An 11,074-nucleotide genomic window follows, 5' to 3' on the forward strand; every position below is an offset into this window, starting at 1 on the left:
TGTGCTAGTGAAGGACTCCCACTGTCCTTTTGACATATAAGACTCCCTTGTCAAATATTCAAGAGATAGTGCGAATTCTTTATCAAGACTAACACTTTACACAATTGGCCTAAGTTGGTCTCTGTTTTATCCAAAACATCACAACTTACCAATTTCAAATGTACAAGAGTAGATAACCTTTTACTCTTACATTTGACTAGTGTTAACAAACCCTCTTTAAGATATGTCACTCAAGTTACAATCTTGGAGTATGACTCTAAGAATTGTTTTGGAATGAAGTATGACTCATCTTTTTGATTTAACCATTTCAACAATTCATGACTCCTCTTTTTAGTCATAAGAATGCACTAAGATGACTTTAGAGGACCAATTGTGATATGGTATCTTAATCATTAAGATGATCATAAACATGATACTAAAGTACTCTCCCATCTTTTCAGATTTGAGAAACTTTTATCTTTCTGCCATACTTTGATTCTTCTTATTCGTTCCGTCTCACATTGAAACTTCTCCAATGCTACAGACTTATACTTAAACTTATAAGTATAACCATATTTACTGAACTTAAGTAAATCATGACGAATAGTCTTCTTGATCTTTTGTGGTGGACTTGACCAGTGCACAAGAATGTGTACTCGATCCCTTAGTCCTTTCCTTATTCACATAAGGAATTAGTCTTAATTTTCCAAGCTGAAAGTTCTCATTCATCATACTATACAACTTGCATGATTCCAAGTTTCGGTCCAATTGAACCTTGGGTGATGAGAATCTTTCCTTATTTGGTAATATTAGACACTACCACAACCGAAAGAATCAAATCCATTTTTCCAATACTGCTATCAATGGAATCTTATAAGCAACAACTTTTCACAAATGCCATTGTAAGGATACTTAAAATAAATAAAAGCAAAACCTTTTTCTTTTATTTTAAAACTTTGCGGAAAAACTTATCCTTACAATCCATATGAAAACCTTGTTGTTATCTATTCCTAAGCAATATAAATATCATAACTCTTAAGTAATAGCCTAAAATTCTGATCACCGAACAATGCGATTGAAATCCATCTTCGCGATCAGAATCAGCATGTACTTAATAGAGTTAGACAATGGACTTTACCTGAAGTAGAGCCAAACTTGTTGACTTTAACATCCTTAGGTAAATTTGGCAGCTTCGTAACCAATGCCCCTTCCTTTGGCAATAGTTACCTATGGACCCTTGATAATGGGACTATCTCAGACTTCGCCTCTCTCTTTACCATTGGGTCAACCGAGTTGACTATGGCCGATCCCTTTCCATTAGGAAGAGAGAGCTTTACTGGATATCCAATGTCATCATTGTCAATGTCCATAGCGTTTTAGGAAGTTGATCTTAGCAAATAGATAAGATCATTAAGGGTCTTGTCTTAGTCTGTTTCATAGGATTCCCAAAAGAACTCACTATGTGACTTAGAAAGTAGTTGAGCCACCAACTTTCTCAAGACTTTGACACCCAACTCTCCCGGCTTGTCAATATGTGACTACATCTCCAAGATGTGATCACACCTAGACCTTGCCTTGCCAATAGGGCTTGAGTGACCTTAAACTTTTTAGGAACTTGTGGGTTAGGGAGAATAATTGGAGGAGGTGAAAGAAGTATGATATCCATGGGACATCATCTTCATTTAGGAAAGCTTGTTTCAAGAGATTTGGGAAGATCATAAATGTCTAGACCAGACATCTTTTTGGGAGATATTCAAGATAGTTGATTTAAAGTCCTTAATATGACACCCAATATGAAATATTAAGGCTAGGACCCAATAAACTATTTTGATAACTTAGAAGAGGGATGCCGTAATCCAAGCTATAAAATATTTGAAGGTAGGTGAATGACGATTCACCAATTTCCACCATGAAAAACGAAATAATTTATTAGGTTTTAATTGGATTTGAAAGTCCTAGATCTTTGAGATTCATTGAACTGTTCAAAGGCATGTTTCAATCTCGAGTGTGCCCTTCAGGTTTTGTGACTGGGATGCCGAGGATCACAAAACAAGGTGTGAATAACCATGCAAATATACTTGGTACCCTTAATATTTACCCCTTAATCTGTGTGCCGGTTAACCACACACGCTCCACCGATACTATGATAAATATTAAGTTACACTTTGCCTACCTTGTTAAGTCCAGGTTAGTGTGCCGGTTAACCACACACGCTCCACTAACGACTTAAGCAAAGTGCAAAGTGTAATTTCATGGGTTAGCACCAAATTCACATTTTCCTAAGTAACTTCGATTTTTCAGCTACTTTTGCAAGTATAACAAGAAAACAAGCCTAGGCTCTGATACCACTGTTGGGTTATGAGCATTCTAACACTCCTAAGTGTACATGCAACCCTAAATACCTTGGATCTATGTTTTCTCTATTATACATACAATTATGAACATCCAAGGTATTATCCTAATCTAGCATACAAAATAATAAATATAACAAGATAGAATACATACCTCTTTGATGTAGAATGTCTTCATGAAGCTTGAGTGCCTAGTGCCCCAAGTGTGACACCTCAAATGGTTCACACAACACCAAATACACTTGGAATAACTTGAGAGAAACTTGAACACTCCTTGAAATCGTCTAGCCCTCACACTCACACATTAGTGCACGATTTCTTGAGCCATGGGATTCTTTTATATGGTGGCTATTAGGGTTACACCATGTAACTCATAACTTTACCCATTCCTTATGCTCCATGGATTTTAACCTCCATGGAGTATCCATGGGTCACCCCATGGACTTAGTCCAACATAAGGAATCTTGGATCACAAGCCCACATATATAAGAATGAATGATTTACTCAATCAACCCATATATTTAATTAGTCTCCTTTTGATCACTTAATTAATTCCAAATTAATTCTTGATCAATACTAATTAAATAACCTTATTAATATATTAGAACTTATAATATATTAACCAACCTTAAGTGTTATTTCTCTCATTATAGTCTATCCAAATGCATGATGCCATGCAACCCAAATGGACCATGCTGGGTCGGGTCAAGTCTTACCAATTATAGTTATGGACTTAGACATTAATCCAACAGGTTATCGACCTCAAACTCGGAGTCCGAACCATCAGAAAAGCCTTCAGCCTGGTGATCATCCAAAGGGATTGGGTGATCATCTTCTGGCTCTGCTTCAAACCCTCCTCCATCTCCTTGGTTAGGGAAGTACGGGTCCCCGTGGGGGTGGAATCCAGCCATGTTATCTACGCGAGAAAAGGGGTATAAGAAATAACTAAATAGACGTACTAATTAGATAATTATAAGATGATTTTTATCAGTTACTTTAATACTTGTTTAGTGCATACCGGTTACATGAAATCAAGATAGGATAGACCTTCGAATAAGTGACCCTAACTCAAAACCCACAACCAAACAAGGAACAGGGAGTAAAGCAAAGATTACAGATTCTAAGTCTATGAAATCCTAGTTACATATAACCTTAGCGTATCCACTTAGCAATTATTGACCTACTGATAAAGACCTTTTTAGTTTGCACATAAGTAAATTTTAGTTACACAAAATACTCCTATAGTATTTTAAGTTTATGTTCTATTCTAATGTTTTCATTGTAGTAGTATTGGTAAGTTTTTAGACTTGTTGCAACCCCACAACCACTCTTAGGCACATGCTAGTCACTCCTTGGAAAATATAGTTGATCAAGCTAAATCATTCCTAGGGTTGACTATATGTCTCTAAGTCTAATTGTGTTGCCCAACAATCGTAATGCTTTTGTTCTGTCCTAGTGACACTGATTTTAGTATGAATGCATGTATGTATACTTGGTTAAATATTTTAGTATTTAAAGTATAAACTCTTGATCAGAGTATTTTAATCCCGCTGTGTTTATAGTTTGTATATCTTTTATGGGTTGATACACTCGATTCACTATAAACGATGCTCTGATACCAATCTGTCACACCCCAAAACCGGAACGGCGGAAACGTTCAGGGATGGAGGACGTCATGTACAGTATCACAACAAAGTATAATAGTAAGCAAGCAACAACATCATCCATTGCATTCATAATATAATTTCATACAAGTGTGTTCTGTGAAGTTTATAAGACACCAAAAATGTAAATAAAAAATAAGAGATGAGTCTTGAACGAGCTTCATCTTCTCAAAACCTGGCATCGGTACCTGTCTACTGATGACCTGAGAATACAAGTTATTTTGAAAGAGTTTATCAGCTTTAAAGCTGGTGAGTTCATAAGCATTTTAGTGTCATTGTTTGTATGAAAGTGTTTGTAAGTACTTGATGTATAAGTTTGTAAATGTTTGTATCTCCTAGAAAATCCTATATTTTCTACTAAACGTAGCCTTCTACCAAGGCATCAAATGAAATGTATGTTTGTTTCTTGTAAGAGTGTATATTTTCCCAAGTGTGACTATCATTATCCAAAAATATAGTTTTACATTACCTTTTTTGTGAAAAGATCACAATGTGAATGCAATGGGGAAATAATAAAGTACTGTAGTGTTGAATTATAGTAACTACTGTTGTACTTTCTACCTTAATTCGACCGTTAATTAAGGTTAAATGTGAAATGGTTGCACCATACTATCGACTAATAACACGACGATGAAAGACGTCGGAAGAAATGACATTTGGCACCCGTAGACTTGCAAGTCCCACTGTAGCTAACAACAAGGTGTAGGATAGTCAATCCATTATAGATCTATACGCAAATTCACGCTCTCCCTCTAGGAGATTCTGGCTACAAATCGAGCCATGACAGGTGATGCCATGCCTCGAACGATGGTTCACATTTATGTTATTGTATACTTGTATATGTAATGTATGTACTAGCTGTATTGTATGTTCTCTCTGTCTAGTATGTATATATGTTCTCTCTGTTTCTCATAATAGTATGTTCTCTTGTATAATGTATAGTATGTACTAGCTGTATTGTATGTTCTCTCTGTCTAGTATGTATTCTCTGTCTAGTATGTATGTATGTATGTTCTCTTAGTTTCTCATAATAATATATTCTCTTTGTTTGTCATAATAGTATGTTCTCTTTGTTTCTCATAATAGTATGTTCTCTTTGTTTCTCATAATAGTATGTATTGACTCATGTATGAACTGACTCTTTGTATGTTTCATTGTTCTAGTAATAGTATTAGTAACTTCCTAAACTATACCTATTATAGTTTACTAGTAATGTTGTTTGTATGAATGAACATAATTGTATACCTTTGCTACCCAAAGGTATTGAACTGAATGAAGGAAATTTTATATCTGTATACATATACATAATATATAACTAAGATTCAAACGACATTCGGACAAACAACCGATACCCTAACTCCACAACCAAATAAGGAACAGGAGGTAAGGTGAGCTATCAGTCCTAAGTCCTTTCAATCCTCCTTATATAACTATATCTATATAGATACGCATTTGACAAAGTATAAGTTTAAAAGAGTTTAATAAAAGTAGTTAACATGTAAAAGAGATTGTAAAACGATTTGAAGTAGTTTGTTTGATAACACAGTTTGAAAAGTAAGAAGTCCACTTGTTTGGTAGTTGTTAATCACCTGTGATTGATATAATAACTATAATATTTCAAGTTGTATTCCCCCCCATAAAAGCATTTAAAATCATTTAAAAGGTTGATTAAGGGGTATGAACTCACCTGTAGTGAGTGGTTTGGATGAACAGATGGTATAGGATGCTAAGTGTCAAGTGAAGACTTGAGCACACACACGGATCCTATTTAACATATAATGACACATATATGTATCTAATTAGTCAATTAACAACTAATTAAGCAAATATAGACACCCTAGAACATGGATAACACTTTGATTCAAGTGCTACTAGTACAAAAGGGTTGCATCTAAGGGGAGTATGGCCTCTCATTGGAGTTTATGGCCAATATGGGTGTATCACATGAGTTTACGGCCCAGGGTAATTTCCCCATGAGTTTACGGCCGTAAACTCATGGTATTTTGTACCAAGTTGTTGTATGAGGTCTTATAAGTCACAATGAAGTGTTCTATGATCAAGTTTAAGCCTTAGGAAGGAATGGAAGCACATATGCACTACTAACTAGTCTTTACGGCCCAAGGTGATTACCTTGGCCGTAAACACCATTTGTTCTTGGTCCTTTTGATGTTTAAGGTCCTACACTTTACTTGGAAGTATTCTAGACTTGGTTCCAAGGATTTGGAAGGGATTATGGCTTACTTTGTCCCCTTAAATAGGGTTTACGGCCCAAGGAGATTGCCTTGGCCGTAAACACCTTATGTTCTTGAGGAAAACTTGTTTTCAAGTCCTTGATTCAACATCCTAACTAACTTAACAAGTATAGGAGGTAGGTACTTACAATATAGAAGCTTGTAAGTGTCATTACGGCCCAAGAACACTAGTGTGTGTTCTTGGTGTTCTTGGTGAAATGAAGAACGCTTGATGATCTATCAAAATGGAATGATTTCATGGATGAAATCAAAGGGGTGTACTACATAAAGTGTTGTAATAACAAATCAAAGGAAGAAATTCTTACATTTTTGGAAGATTAAGATGAAGATCTTGATCATAGTTGAGAGAGAATGGGAGTTTCTTTGAGTTGAAATGAAGGAAGTGATGAAAAATGATGTAAACTCATGCTTAAGGCATGAGTTCACGGCCATGGATGAGTTTACGTCCGAAACTCATAAAGTTTGGCCTTAAACACCTCATAATGGGGTTTAAGCTTGATTTAGGTGCAATGGATTTAAGCAGATACTTCCTAACACCCGATTCCTGAATATACTAGGCTTAGAACACCTAGGTAGACTCTAAACAGTGCATAAAAGATAGCAGAAACAAGTCTGACTTTGGTTGAATTGATTGACTATACAAGATAGAAATTTCGGGTTTTCACAATTCATCTTCCTCTCCTTCATCCTCAAGGGTATGACCAGGTTTGGAATATGGTTTCGACTTATAGGATATTTGGTCCGAATAATCGGCCTTCCTATTAGGATTGTCATATGAATTCAATGAGTCGGTCCTCCTTTGGATCTTCTTATCTCCTTCCAGTCTAATGAACCTGGATGTTCTACTTATAACTTCGTCCGTTTTCTTGTATGGGGTCATTACAAGATCCTCATAAAAGGGAGGATCCTTCATTAAACCCATCTTGAAGGCTTCCACGGTAGTGGCCGTGTCGATATTAGGAATATTCAACGCTTCCTTGTCAAACCTGCTTACAAAATCCCTAAGGTATTTCTTAGGATCCTGGAGCACTCGATAAATATCACTAGTTATCTTTTCAAATGTTATTAAGAAGCTATTTTTGAAGGCTGATCTTGTGAGGGTCGAACCAAAACCCTTGCATAGGCAAGCTTCCTTCAGGTGTGATGGAATGGGGATGATCTCCATTCTTTCCATGTATTGTGCCACATGTTCCCCAGGATCCATAGTTCTATCGTGAAGTTTCATGATCTTGTATAGGTTGGACCACTCCATGCACACTTAAGATCATCTGCACTAACTATTGAAGTTTCTTGGCCATGACGAGGTCCATTCATGTATCAAGGTCCATCGAGTTAGTATTAGAAGTATTATTATTCACGAAGTTACCAGGATCCTTGTTATTGGGAGTGATGAAGATATTGTCGGGATCCTAGATCACATGGACTTGCTCGTTTGGAGTTACACCCCAATTGGGAGCAGGTGTTGGTGTTGAGGATCCTATCTCCGAGCGGTTTCCTGAGGATCCTGTCTCACAGCGGTTTCTTGAGGATCCTACATTGGTAAAGTTCAGGATCTTGGGTTGCAAGATCGAGAGTGTTGCTCCTTGGGGTTTATGAATCTCCACCCTCATTCTTTCCATCTCCTTGCATATAGTCTTGTTTTTTCTCCCGTTGTTGGTTTAGTTGTTGCTTTACCGTCTTCACCATGGAGAAGAGTTCGTTGTTACTAAACAAGAGGATCCTGGGATCTCAGGGATCCCAGATTCGCATTGCTGATGATCAGAAAGGTGTACTTTTTAGAGGTATCTGTAGTTTTCCTCTAACTGGGAGGTCCTTTTGGAGGTGGTGGAAGATTTTTTGAGGAAATGGGAGGAATAGAGGAAGAAGATAAAGTTGGTTCTGTAGACATAATTTTCAAGAATTAAGAACACCATGGCCCCACGGTGGGCGCCAAATTGTTTTGGTCGAAAATCGACTAAGTGGATATCAACCAAATTGCATGAGTGGTTGTGGTGTTATAACTAATGCAAATGGTGAATTGAGAACAAAATAACACGAGAGATTTACAAGGAAAGCCCTTAATCCTTGCTAGGATCTCCGACATAAAACCTTGGGAGGTGATAATGATCACTTGCCTTGTATGATCTTATTAATTTGAACATGAATTATAGAGATGAGCTTGATAATACGATTACAAGTGATAAAGTAAACCTATATGAGTAAGGTGTTATAGAATTGCCCCGTTGTGTGTGTTTTACAGGTGTATTTATAGTCTACATTAAGTAACTAAATGTCTGATATTTCTAGGATCCTGCTGAACTGGTATTTAAAACATGTTTTAACTTGGTATTTCCGGGTCTTAAGCCTGGTTGGACTGATTCTTCGTTGTGAATGTGTCCTATGTTGACCATTTCTGCACATGTGAAAAATAAACAAGAAATATAGTCGTTAAACTTCTTAGGGAATAATAATGGCATTGTTCAGGATCCTGTCGGGATCCTAAGACTCCTTTAAGAACTGGGATCCTTGATAGGTTTAACGATCCTTATATATCTTTTAGATGCGGGATCCCGGATAGGATTGAGGATCTTGGCCCTAACACCGAGCTCCCTGAATTAACATTTCAAGTTTCACGATTAATTCACTCTGACTCGACAAATTTATATGAATCCGATTTTGGTCGAGATTAAAATTGTGATAAAAATGAAATAAGATATTAGACCATAGTATGAGTTCAAAAAAGTGGTCAAAAATAATTTACGAGGCTCTAGTTATTCCAAACGAAGCAGTGCACAGTTCGTTTCAGGAAAATCAGATAAATACTGATTTTTATAACTTTAAACATGTGTAACTTTCTCATACGATCTCTGTTTTGGACGCTCTTTATATCCTTGGAATCAGGAGAGCATAGTCTATTCAAATTTATTATCCCTAACTCTCAAATATACTTAATGCAAAAATTTATTTTTAACGTCACAAATGATTGTTTTTTGTGATTTTGGATTCAATCTTCAACGATAGATATTTTGAGCAGTTTGAGATGTACTAAAAGTAATTATGAACATAATATCTTCAATATATATTATAAATATAAATTTTACACACAATTGGTCCTTAACACATAGCGATTCGCAGTAGTTTGACCGCCGAACTCTGACCAAATTTACCAGTTGTTACAGTAGTAATTTGTTAGATTTGTAGATCTGATATGATTTCCTATGTTTGTTTGTTATTGTTTATATGCATATGTCAAGTTGTTGTGGTTGGTTGAGGAAGTCCTACTGTGTTCTGTAGCCGAAGATACTCGGGCGGTCCAGTTGATACTATATGCCCAAGGAGAGCGGTTCAGCCCCATGTTGTAGGCTCAGGAGAGCAGTCCAGCTATATGATGTAGGCTCAGGAGAGTGGTCCAGGTGTACTGTAGGCCTTACGAGGCAGTCCAGGCAGACTAAAGACTCATGTGTGCATGCATTGTATGTGTATAGTTTCAGGTACTTCAGATGACCATGTGTAAGTCCCGATCTATAGATCCAAATCAGTAATCAATTAATTGCAAACAATCAAACAGAGTGTAGAAGGAGTAGAAGGAGAATTAAGCCAAGCATGCACACATCTATTATGCATAAATGTCAGGTACACCTTGGGAAACACATACACATACGTCACCTTTTTTCTGACACACTGAAACAGCCTATTTATACCACATGAAGCAGCACACAAGTGTGCAGCCGCACACACGTGTACGGCCATACACAGCGTGTGCGGCCGCACACACGTGTATGGCTGCACACAAGTGTGCAGCCGCATACACGTGTACAGCCACACACAGCGTGTGCGGCCGCAGACAGGTGTATGGACGCACACACCCACCAACAAAGCACAACCACCACAACACACTCTAACATCCTACCAAGACCTATACATTAGAATGCCTAGCCCAAACCACAAAAGTATAGCCTATCAATCTCCCCCTTGGTTTGCGGCTAGCATAAATCAGTCTTTATCAATAATGAGCACATGTTGTAGATGAAGGAGTCTCTGTGGTTTGAGTTGGGTCAGGAAAAAGTACTCCCATCCTTGGATCATTTCTGCGTCTCTTCAAAGGAGGCTGGGAGGTCAGAGTTGTCAGGGAATCACTTGTAATTGGCTCGGATGTAGGAACCAGATTATCAAGGGGAGGAGTCCCTGATGATGTGTCCATATGAGTTGAAGAATCAGCGATCTAAACGGTAGACGGAGGCACAGTCTCTTGAGCATCAGCTTTCTCCCTTATCTCCGGTGTTTGATTGGCACCATCATCGATATCTTTGAAGAAGTCATCGAGGACTTCGTTGGACAACGGGTTCTCATTCACACCACAATTCACCGCTACATCATCTCTGTCGTAACCGGATCCATTTCCTTAAATACCTGATCCAAACCCGGATCCATAACCCGGTGGGCTGCATCCATTTAAAAAATTATAAAGCCCAAAACCCAAAACAATTTTTTAAAAATAAAACTCTTGGAGGATTAATTTCAAAATAAAACAAAATAAAATAACATAAAATAAAAACATTTTCTAAAAAATTTATCAAATCTAAAAATGAAAGTAAAATAAAATAAAAATAAAAGAAAATTTTGAATTTTAACCTAAATTTCACCTCTAACTGAAATTAATAACCTTTTGAGATTGTGGGATCAAAGTTGTTAGACAATCATTTTCCATTTGTCAGTACCTCTCCTTTCATGAATAGATCTGGTCGATCGCCGGTATTGTGATCCACTTAAGCACGGAAAATTGTGACAAATTTTAGGAATGCTATCAGTGACAGGACAGATTGATTCTAAGTTACTAGATAAAAATCCC

This window comes from Lactuca virosa, chromosome 5 (genome assembly GCF_052849685.1).
Source record: "Lactuca virosa cultivar CGN04683 chromosome 5, Lactuca_virosa_CGN04683_v6, whole genome shotgun sequence".
Classification (NCBI taxonomy): domain Eukaryota; kingdom Viridiplantae; phylum Streptophyta; class Magnoliopsida; order Asterales; family Asteraceae; genus Lactuca; species Lactuca virosa.